At 31.6% G+C, this 12,604-nt stretch overlaps 1 long non-coding RNA gene across 1 annotated transcript; it reads left to right on the forward strand.

Annotated features, from left to right (window-relative positions):
• The first annotated feature begins 3,894 nt into the window (after positions 1-3,894).
• LOC140693940 (uncharacterized) lies at positions 3,895-5,511 on the forward strand. The gene is made up of 2 exons (XR_012069659.1): positions 3,895-4,162; positions 5,233-5,511. It is a non-coding gene; the product is annotated as an uncharacterized lncRNA (long non-coding RNA).
• The last annotated feature ends 7,093 nt before the right edge of the window (positions 5,512-12,604 follow it).

Here is a 12,604-nt window from a genome sequence, read left to right on the forward strand (position 1 = left end):
AATTAATTTTCTGTCTGAAAGACCAGTCTAGTGATGGTAATTGGGAGTTATATTCTCCTACTGTGATTGTGTTCCCATTGATTTCTCACTTTTTATCTATTAGTATTTGCTTTCTGTATTAAGGTGCTCCAATATTGAGTGCATATATCTTAATGAGTATAATACCCTCATTTTTATTGCTCCTTTAATTATTATATCATGCCCTTGTTTATCTTTCTCTATGGCCTTTCTTGCAAAGTCTATTTTGTGTGAAGTCAGTACTGCAATTCCTGCTTTCTTGTCATGTCCATTTGCATGGAATATACTTTTCCATCTTTTGACTTTCAATTGATGTGTGTTCCTCTTACTAAAGTGGGTCTCTTGTATACTTCATAATGTAGGGTCTTGTTATATTATCCTATCTGACAATATATATCTTTTGATTGAAGCACTAAGTCCATTAACATTTGTAAAAATTATTTATAAACTGGTGTTTATTTCCATTTTGAACTTAATTTTCCAGTTGATTTGGTATTTCTTTTTTGTTCATTTCTTTTTCTGTTTGTGGCTTGATAAGTTTTCTTTTTTATCTTGGTTTTTTTCTGGCTTTGTGACTTCATTGTAAGATTTTGACTTATGGTTACCCTATTTTGTATGTATATTGACCCGTTACTATAACTGTTTATATTAACTGAAAGGAATACAAACTCAAACCCATCCTACAGAGAACAGAAACAGGAAGAAAATACTCTGTATTCTCCTATTTCACAATCTGACACTTAAAAATTTTGATGTCCTGTTTTACAACATCATGTTTATTCTGTTGTAAGTCATTGTAGCTATTGCCTTTCTAATTATGACTTTCTCATTTCTATAGCATCCTGCTTCTTTATTTTTAGAGAAGATGTTTCATTATTTCTTTTTCTGTTGCTAAATTCTTTTAGTATTTGCTTGTGTGGAAGTTATTTATCTCTCTTTCTATTCTAAAGGATAGCCTTGCTTGATACATTATCTTAGATAGCAGCTTTCTCTCATTCTCGACTTTGAATATGTCTTGCCACTGCCTTCTGTCTGTTGTATTTGTGTGGGAAACGTTTTTCTAAATATAATGTATATTATTATATATATATATATATATATATATATATATATATATGTAAAGAATACCTACAAATGAAGTTAACAAATAAGGAGAAAACGTTTATAATAAAAAATAGAAAAAATTGATTGTAGAATTTAAAACTGTTCCAAAGAAATTAAAAGATCTCTTATGTTAATGTTGTGAAACAATGTGTTTGAAACAACCATACTACCCAAAGGAATCTATATTTAATTTGATTCTTGTTAAAATACCCATGAGATTTTTCCATTAAATAGAAGAAATAATTTCAAAATTTTTAATGTAAACACAAAAATCATGAGTTGACAAAATAATCTTGAAAAAGAGTATTAAATTTAATAGTGTAAATTCTCAGATGTTAAACAGTCTTTCAAAGCTTTAGTTATTTAAACAATATGATACTGGCTCTAAAACTGACACCTATCAATAAAAGAGAATAGAGCAACCAGATATAATCCCTCACACCTATGATCAATTAACCCATGAAAAATGAAGCAAGAGTATGAAATGAAGAAAGGAGATTCTCCTGAAAAAGTTGTGCTGGCGAGATTGAACATGTGAAATATAGATTAGAATATTTCCCCACATTGTATACAATCAGTAAGCACAGAATATCTTTTATATATTTTGTTTACTTATATTTCTTGCAGCTGTAATTTATAGATCTATGTTTAGATAATTTATTTCACTTATCAAATATATTCCTATGTTATTCTTCTTGGTATAAATTTACACGCAATTGTCTTCCTAATTTCTCTTTCTGATAATGTGTTGTTACTATATAAAAATGCAATGGATATTTTGCATATTAATTTTATATTCTGCAAGTTTTCTTGGTTTGTTCATTATTTCTATCAGTCACTGGAGGAGACTATGAAGTTTGTTATCTATGTATAAATAGGTCATCTTTAAAAATTTTACTGCTTGCGTGCAAGTTGTATGCATTTTATATATTTTCTTGACTAGTTGTTCTGGCTAGGACTTCTAGTAGTGTAATTTATGACTTGTGAGAATGAGCTACTTTTTCTTATTATGGGACCAGAGGAAAACCTTCCTGTATGTTAACATTGAACTTGATGTGAGTAATGGGTTTCTCATATATGGCTTTTATTATGTTTAGTCATATTATATCTAGAGCGAATTTGTTAAGAATTTTTTTATAAAAATGTTAAGATCAGATCTGTGAAAAATATTCCTACATATATTGAGATTGTTATTTTTCAATTCTTTGTTTTTTAAGGGATGGTATCACATTTAGAGATTTTCATACGTTAAATAAAATTTATGAATCAGGACTAAATCCAACTCAACTATACTTTATATTACTTATAATATGCCATGAATTCAGCTTGCTAACATTTACTTTGAATGGAATATACACATACTAAAGGAAAAATTTACATTGTAGCTTGAGTGAACACTTATTTATTGAAACATTCTATGACTCATTTTGAATTTGGCTTATGCTTATTGGAATTTATATCTAAATAAAAAATACAAATTTTTTAGAACTGGATTTACTGCAGATTACTGATACAGAACATAGCTATTATTAACAACTGGTGTACAAAACACTTGCCATAAAATGCCGCATTATAGTAACATTGCCAGCTGTTTTGGGACTGAGAAACATATTGCTTCCTAAATTGCATTACCTGGTATTTTCCATCCCAACCCACATATACTGTTATTTCTTTGTTTTTTCATTGTTTGTTTGTTTGCTCCTTAATGGAGGCACATTTTATTGAACCCAGGATCTTGTGTATAAGTGCATTTATCAAAATCATTTTGGAATATTTAACAGAAGCCACAAGAGTATGGATTATAAAGATGACAAGAAAGTTTATTACTTCTAGGGACTGAAAAACCTCTGAATGAAAGAACGGTAAAAATAAACTTTAGTAAGTATACTATAAGATTATCTCTTTTTTAATTTTAAAGTAGAATACTAAATTACTTTTGTTTTACATAGAGCACTGAATTACAATTTAAAACAAAAACTCCCCCCTATGGGATTTCTTAAATTTGATTCATTTTTTTAATCTAGTTTTATTTCATAAATATTTACCATTTATTTATAAACATACCAAATAAGCTGATAATTATTCTGCTCATGTTTTGAATATAGAGCTACTTATTGTAAAGTACACAGATAAATAACTACTTCCATTTCCAAATCAAATTTAGTTTCACATTAATTACAAATTATAATGAAATATGTATACCTTTTCTGTACATGTTTACACAAGTTTCACTTTAAATTCCAAAACTTTAAAATTATTTTATATATTTTGTTCTTTATTTATACTCTGTTCACCAATCTGGTATAAATTTGTGTACAAAAGTTTGCAGATTAGTTTTATTTCATAGACCCCAAAATTAAATTATTTAAAAAGATTTTGTGGGGACAATATTTACTGAACACTATAAAAGTAACCATCATATATGTTTCATTTTAAGTAAATGAATGAGAAGTAAACAGTGGCTGAATGTTTCACTTGATTTGCTAGGAGACCAGTCGTTTTGTGATGTCACATCTACTCAGGGTGAGAACCATTATGATGGCCTAGCAGTTTATCTGTGCAGGCCTGCTGCAGCATCATTTGAATCTGCAGTGCTCAAAATCCCACAGATTAGAAATGTAGCTGTAGAAAAAGTTATTTAAGATGGCAAAAGTTTCATCAGAATTTGAAGATGTGTCCCATAAATATGGACCAACTGGTTCAGTAAACTCCGGTAGATCTCTATTGTGTGAACAAATATTCTCTGATGACTTGGACTTGAAGTCTATGACTGAAGAAAATGCTTTTCAGACTTTGTCTGAAGAATTCTTGATATAAAGAACATTTTACAAATATTGTGTCTCTAAACCAGATGAAGATAATGATTTTTGTTTTCTGGCATTTCCAAGAAAACTCTGGAAAATGCCTGGGAGTGACCAATTTAAATCCATCTTGTGGGATGATAATGGAACTTCCATAGTGATTGATGAAGATGTCTTTAAGAAGGAAGTTTTGGAAAGAAACGCCTCTTTCAGAATATTTGAAACTGGAAGTATGAAAAGTTAAGTTACACAGCTTAAACTTTATGGGTTTAGTAAAGAGTGGCAGAATTTTCAAAGATCTGCTTGTCTAGATGTCTTTCTGGCAGAAGAAAAAGTAGTTTCTGTTTTAAGCAAGGTACACCGATATTTTAGTTACCGCTTGGTAACTTATATATAAAATTTTATTTTGTACATCAATCTATGGTAATGTAAATGTAAAGCTAGATTTTGAAAATTTTATAAAACTACTAAGGCTAAAATACTTTATTTTTTCTAAAAAATAGGTCAGTGTCTTAAGTAGTCAAGATTATGAGAAACTTTTCTTGCAACCATGAATCATATCAGAAATCTAAATAAAGTTATTAAAGCTGCTTTTTAAAGGTGGCATTCACAGTTACTGCAAATGCTAACCCTTAAATTTGAAGACTATACTATTTAAATGTGTATTTTCCAAATAAGGAACTTCAAAATATTGTCAGCAATGTTCATATTTTGATAATATTATCTTTGCATTGTAAACTTGAAATCTGAGATTTTATAGGTTAGGCTTATTGTAGTCTTGTATTTTGGTTTAAATTTTACTAAAATCTTTCTCCTTTGGTTCTAGCTGCAGTTCTATCATTATCCAAATTTTAAACTAGTTTGTCCCAAGCTTTTAGTGAGAATTAAAAGAAGAGTTGGGATTAAAAATGCCCCTCTGATATCTTCATTGGCTGAAGAATTCAAGAAGAAGCACATTTAAGCAGGGGATAATGTGGATAATCATAACTCTGGTTTTGTGACTGACACTAGTGCAGAAAATGCATTTTTGCCTTCTGAAAATTTAAACATGCCTCTAATAAGAAAGCCCTCTACTAGCCACATAATTGGTGATACAACTACCCGGATCAGAGGTAATTTTTCTCCTCCATCATCAATGTCAGTTAGACCACCAGAACAAATTGCTGTGGATCAACGTGCTATTTTAAATCAGTTGACCACTGTCCACGGGCACTCCCAAAGCAGCTACACTGAAGCAAATGGCCATGTTGTGAACTTCATTACAGCTACAACTTCTACTTCTCAGTACAGCATCTTGTCTCCCACACAGAGCAATTATTTTGGACAGATGTTGGAGCCTTCTACTTTTCCAAATAGATATCACAACATATCTGCCAATGAAGGTCGATTTTCTCAGCTTCAACCAGGGAGCAACACACGGTTTCCAGTGCCAGTGATAGCTGATATATCAGCTAACTCTCCTTCAAGGCCAACTCATCAGCCATCTTCAGCTTATGGACGTCAATCAAATTACAACTGATCTACCAGAGGACTACCAGATTATGCAGGATAACAAAGATTAAAATTGATGTTGGCAAATGTCGACAAATATCTGCAATTTTCTTATTTGAACAATAAACATAGATGTGTATCTGTATTTTCCTTATTTATTTTAAATAGAGTTAAGAGTTAAATGGGAGACTAAGTTACCATTTAAACACAAAAATAGATATTTGATATGATCGTTTGATGGAAAAATATGGGAGTAAATTTAAATAATTTCTTGTAAGGAAGAAGAAGAAATGGAAGAATTTGGAAAAAGACTAAAACATGGAGAGAGGGAAAATAACTAAGTGGTTTCTGGTTCATCCTGGAAAGAATTAAAAGTGTTAAGTTAGGATAGGTTGGAACTGGAAATAAATGCAGGAACCGGCCCAGGGATCATGGTCTCTCTTATGTCATCCCTGGAATCATAAAGCTCACATGATGTAGTCTCAGATGGCACATTCAGCATGTGGTACAATTTAAGAAGTAATTTTATCTATGGTCTTCTTTGTGCTGTTCTCAAAGCATTCCAGTTGGTGCTTTAATTTCCTGCCCTCAAGATTCTACACTATATTTTCTAGTCAATACTTTATTTTGCTTTTATGTTCCAGCCAAATACATTCTTACGTCCTCAGGGTGGCACTCAATTCCTTAAAAACTCTTAGCCCACAAACTTAACTCTGTTTAGTCACTTATTTATAAATCTGGCAACTGACTACCTTGGCATATCCTTACATTTCACTGTATCTAGAGATACATCCAGGCAAATGCTTGTCAAAAATTTAAGTTGCAAACTCAACACTTTGGCTCCAGCTCATCCTTGGAATTTCGGTGTCCTCCATTTACCTACTTACACTTTAACAGTGTCAGCACAGAAACCACCTCCTCCAGATATTTTCTGTCTATTCCCCATTCCTTGTCTAACTTGGATACCAGCACAGTAAGCAAAGCACATGCCACCTGATGCATTTTAGTATTTAGTGAATGAAAAATACATGTTGACTTTAAGCAAAATCTACTTTCCTGAAACAACAAAACTCTCATGGTTTTCAAAATAATTCGTTATGGTCTTTACTCTTCACCACAAAGTAGCTCGTTTCATAGCCCAAGTACTAGTCATTCAAGACAGTAATTGGAGGCAGGTCCAGGAGACAAAGTATGAGTTTCTTCTTAATTCATGCCTCCAGAGGACTAAAGCATTCCTTTCTCATTTGTTGGGTATTTTCCTGTCTCTTCATCACCCACCCACCCCAAAATAGCTGAATTTCTTCCCCATACCAATTACTATCCTGACTTCTATTTAATTTACTTCTTAGAATCAGAGCTTTGTACAGAAGAGACAGTGCCATTGCAAACCTTTAATGAACGTTTGTACAACCCACAAAACCTTCCCCCTTCTAACCTTTACCAAGGGAGTATCTAATAGGTACTAGACCCTTGTATGTGGTGGTCATATTCAGTAACAAAATTGCAATCTTATATGTGAGGACTAGAAGGAGGTGAGGGTTGTGGAATTAAAAATTTGTTCAACTGCAAGAATACCAAATTTCTGCAGATATTAGGAAATATGAAATATTCATGGAAGATTTGACAATTTCCCATTAATTTAAAATAAAATGTGAAGCATTTTCAGAATGTGAAATGCACTGAAATGCTGGAAAAATTGTAGGCAATGTCAGGGAGCCTTAGGCTTCTGCTCACAATCATGCTGCCAGTGCCAGCTGATAATAATTGAATGGCACTTTGAGTCCTGAAAAATGTGTCATCAGTTGTGAAGAAAGCCTTTGATAATATGGAGAATGGGCAAATGGGCCAGGGTAATCTCTAGCAATATCCCAGCAATATGACCTTTACCAAGAGAAGAAAAGAGCCCACTTGCAGCAGGAGAACTGTGTCTGGACAGCAGTGGTTGTTCCTACAACAGAAACATCAAACTTTTATATTTGTCAGCTCAAATCTGATGGTGGCTATGTTGTTGCTTACATTAGCATTCTGGGGCTCAGATGGATTGGTTCAATAGTTAGTTTCCAGCTCTCTTATCAGTCAATGGGTCTTACCATGATCATCTTAACAGGGTTCTATACTGATAAGTCAAAAGCTACAGTTTACTTTCAAAATTAGAAATTCTAAAGAAGAATTTTGTTTGTTTGTCCATCTGTGGTTTTCTACCAGGGAAATCTAGACTATTGGCAAAATTACAAAAGTGGGGTTGTGCTTTGAAAATTATTATGAGCTCTGCCGACTGAACTCTTCCCACTAAATACTACAAATCTGTCTACCACTGTGTGTGTGTGAAGATGGATTGTTAAGCAGTAACTTTTTCTTAGCTGAGTAATCAGTGAATTATTCCTCTGCATCTGGCAGAATCTCTGTGAATTAAGAGTTCAATTGAGCCACCAGAATTTCTTCTGATCAGGGAGAGGTAGATTATATTTCTCCCAGTATACAATTTGTTACCTGTTCGTTGAATCCCGAGCTGATGCTAGGGCCAGGCCACTGAACCCTTGAATTGGACGGAAGCATATACATAATCCAGTCCCCAGAGCCCAGCACAGGACTGTGTCTCTTATTAATTTAAGTATATATCCAAGTTTTTTCTTTTAATTCTCATTGTTGGCACAACTTATTTTGTCTTTGAACACCCGTTGACTAATTTATAGAGACTGAACCACTGACTTATTCCTGTTCAACTACAAATTGCAATAACCTTTCTTTCCTTGGACTACCTGGAATAGAGTGAGTGTAGTCATCATTTTGAAAGCAGTCCTCAGTCCTAATAATGCAGAATCTTTACACATCTTTGCCCAGCACTTGAGCAAGAATGTTTGTTTTGGATCTCTGGCATTATTCACACATCCCCTAATTAAACCATGAGAAAACACCACATTTTTATCCAAAATCAAGTCTTTGTCAATATTGCATTCCCATTGCAAAACAGTTAAGAATTGTAGGATTTCTGAGATTTTACCTTGCTGAGATTTTTAGCAACCTAGCATGATCATTTTTTACAGATGCTGTCAGGGAGATGAGACCATCATTCAGAGACAGTGAACTTTATCACTCACAGCAAGAGCAGCCATTATTAAATTTGTATCTATTCCCTAATCTCAGATGAATACACAGAGTGAAATTTTGATGCCTTCAGAAACAGTGGGCTGTTAACATGAAGAAAATTTAAGGCATGGTAAAACACTAATTTTAATATTATCTTTATGAATAATTTATTAGAATCACTTATTTTTTAGTATCTTTACCTAGGATAAGTAGATCATGACTCAAGTTTACTTGCTGCATAAACAATCATGAGAAATGACATGGGAAATAATTACCATTGACTTTCCATTTTTCCTTCCGCTTTTATTGATATATAACTGGCATAAAACATTGTGAAAGTTTAGGTGCACAGGATAGTGATTTGATTTACAAGTATCATGAAATAAATATCATAGCAATTTTAGGGAGTATTCATTATCTCATTTAGATACAATTTTAAAGAAATACAATTTGTCTTTTGGTTGTGATGAGAAAACATATGGTCTAATCTCTTAGCAACATTCATATAGAACATAAAGCAGTATTAATTTTAATTTTCATGTTACTATGGGGCATCCCCATAACAGGTTTATTTTACTACTGGATGTTTTTAGTTTTTGAGTGTATTAATTAAATTCTCCTTTCCCAACCCCTGCCTCTGTTAACTACAAATGTAATCTTTTTTCTATAAGTATGTTTCTTTGTTTTTGAACTGTACATTAATGTGTAACACTGTGTTAGTTTCTCTTACACAACATACTCTTTTCTATATTTAATATGTTTCAAACTGATCAGAAGAATAAATCTAGTTATGATATGTTGCTATCTAAAGATATTTCATAGTTATTGACTATTCCTCATAGAGTACATTTTTTTCACTGACTCATTTAGTTTGCAAATTGAAAATTTTCTCTCTTAATTTTCCTCAACTATTTCTTTTTCTTCACCACATTTCCTTCCTTTTTTTGAACGAACTCTTTTTTTCTTTATGTGTAACTCCTTTTCTGTTTCGTTGTGTTCATTTGTTTTAAATTCCAATTATGAGTAAAACAATTCAGCATTTGTCATTCTCTACCTGAATTATTTCACTTTGCATATAACCCTCTTAGTCTACCAATTTGTTGCAAATGACAAGAAATTATTCATTTTAGAGCTGAGTGATACCCCATTGTATTTTTATGTGTGTTTGTACATAATAATAAATATACATATATATATATTTAGTGTGTGTGTATATATATATAGATAAATCTTTAGTTAATAGATGGGTCGATATATATACTATAAACACATTTCTTCTTTATCCATCATCTATTGATGAGCAATTAATTTGCTTCCATATCCTGGCTATTTTAAATAATGCCACAGTGAATATAGGACTGACTATATCTTCTCTGATTAGTGTTTTTATTTTCTTGGAATAAGTATCCAAATATAGAAATGTTGGATCATATTTCATTTTTAATTTTTAGATAAAACTCCATACTTTTTTCCACAGTGGCAGCACGAATTTACATTCATTCAATCAGTGCATCAGGGTTCTTTTTCTTACATTCTCACCAACACATATTTGTTATCTTTTTGATAATAATCATTATGACAGGACTGACATAAAATCTCATTGTGTTTTGGAGTTGCATTTTTCTGATGGTTAGTGATGTTGACCGATTTCATGTGACTGTTGGTTCCCATTCCCCCACTGTATATTCATTTCAGTAATGGGCTAAATGACCATAACTGTCTGATTTCATTTTTTGGCATTCCGTTGTGTTCCATTATTCTATTTGTTCTGTGCCACTACCATATACATTACTGTAGCTTTGTATTATAGTTTAAAATCAGGGACAGTGATGCATCCTCTTTGTTTTTGTCAAAGTTGTTTGGGTTTATAGTTTGTTTTCTTTTCTTTTATTTTTTTTAGTGATTTCAACTCTTTTGTGTTTACATGTAAATTTAATAATTATTTTTTGTAAGTGTCTGAAAATACACTAGGTATTTTAATAGGGACTGAATTTAATTTGTGTATTTTGTTGTCTACTACTGTCATTTAAACAATATTGTTTTCCTACTCTATGAACAGAGTATATCCATTCATCTGTTTTCATTATCTTCAATATCTGTTATAAATATTTTATAGTGTTCTGAGTACAGGTCTTTTACCTCCTCGGTTGGATATATTTTTGATTTTATTTTTTTTTTGGAATGCAACAGTAAATGAGACAGTTCCCTCAATTTTTCTATCTGTTAACTTGTTGTTAGTAAGTAGGAATGCAAGATTTCTGTATGTTAATTTTACATTCTGAAATTTTGCCAAATGCATTGATAATCCCTAGTAGTTCTGTGGCATCATTTTTAGGATTTCAATTTAAATTATTTCATTTGCATACAGATACGTCTACTCCTTTTCTTAATTCACTGTATTATATTTATATTTATTTTGGATAGCTATGGCTAGAATTTCCAATACAATACTGAATAAAAGTAGTAAGAGAGAACATTCTTGCCTTCTTCCTGCTCCAAAAGGAGATTCTTTCAGCTTTTAATCAGTGAGAGTCATGTTAGATGAACTCTTGTCATATATGACCTTAAGTGTGTTGAGGTATGTTTCCTTATGCCCACTTTGAGGAGAAATATAATCATAAATAGATACTGAATTGGCCTAAATATAATATGATTCTTTGAGGTGACCATATAATTTTTATTCTTCAATTTGTTAGGTGTATATCATATTAATTAATTTGTTCATAATGAATCACATTTACATCCCTGGAATAAATGGAATTATTCATAATTTATAATTCTTTTTATGTATTGTTTGCTTTGCTAACATTTTAGTGATGATTTTTGTATCTGTGCTTATCAATAGTATTTAACCTGCATTTTTATGAGGTATTTGTTCCAGTTTTAGTAGTAGTGTGATACAGAATATTGGGGTAGGAAGCCTTCCTTCCTCTGCAAATTTTTGGAATTCTCTGAGAAGTATAGGTGATAGCTCTTCTCTAAATGTTTGGCAGAAGTCACCTGTGAAGCTGTCTAGGCCTGGAATTTTGTTTCTTGGGAGATTTTATTTAATTACATGTTCAATTTCATTAGTGATAATCTGTTCATATTTTCTGTTTCTCATTCCATCCGGGAGATTATGTCTTTCTAACAAATAGTCCATTTCTTCTAGGGTTTGCATATTAATTGCCATGTATTTTTTTATCTCATTATGATGCTTTGTGTTACTTTGATATAAGCTGTAACTTCTTATTCATTTTTTTAGCTTATTAATCTGTACTGTTTATTTTGCTGATGAGTCTGGTAAAAGTTTATCAATTTTATTTTTCTTTCAAAAGCCATTATTTAGTTTGATTAGATGTTTCTAATTTAATGTTTATTTTATTTATTTATGTTCTGACCTTTCAGATGTCTTTCCGTCTACTAATAAGTTTGTTTATTATTTTGCTACATCTTTTGTTTGTAAGATTATGTTAAAAGAGAGAGATGTTTCTTATTTGTATAAGTGGGATTATTTTGCTATAAGCATCCCTATTAATACTGCTTTTGCTATACCCCATGGAATTTTTTTGTAGTTATATTTTCATATATAATTTTTGATTTATACAGCAATCCATTTGTTGTTTAATATTGTATAATTTATCCTCCACACTTTATTATTTTTCCCAGGTTTTATCTTTAAGTAAATTTCTATTCTCACAGAAGCCATAAGTTACTTCACAAAACAAGGAGAAATATGCTAAAACCTATTCAAAAATATGAAAGAGCCAAATTTTCTAAAATTTTCTTTGAAAAATGAACAAAGCTGTGGTTATTATCCTCCCTGACTTTAGAACATACAACAAAACTATACTAATGAAAACATCAAAATATGGCACTAAAAGACACACAGATCAATGGAACAAATAAAGAGTCCTAAAATAAACCCACACACATATGGTCAATTAGTCTACAATGAAGGGGGCAAGAGTATACAATGGAAAAAAGGCAGTCTCTTCAACAAGTAGTTCTGGGAAAACTGGACAGTACATGTAAATGGAAGATGTAAGAGCACTTCCTTCCATAATATAAAAATAAGATAAAAATTGATTAATTTCCTAAATGTAAAACCTGGAACTATATAA

This window comes from Vicugna pacos, unplaced genomic scaffold (assembly GCF_048564905.1).
Source record: "Vicugna pacos unplaced genomic scaffold, VicPac4 scaffold_20, whole genome shotgun sequence".
NCBI lineage: Eukaryota > Metazoa > Chordata > Mammalia > Artiodactyla > Camelidae > Vicugna > Vicugna pacos.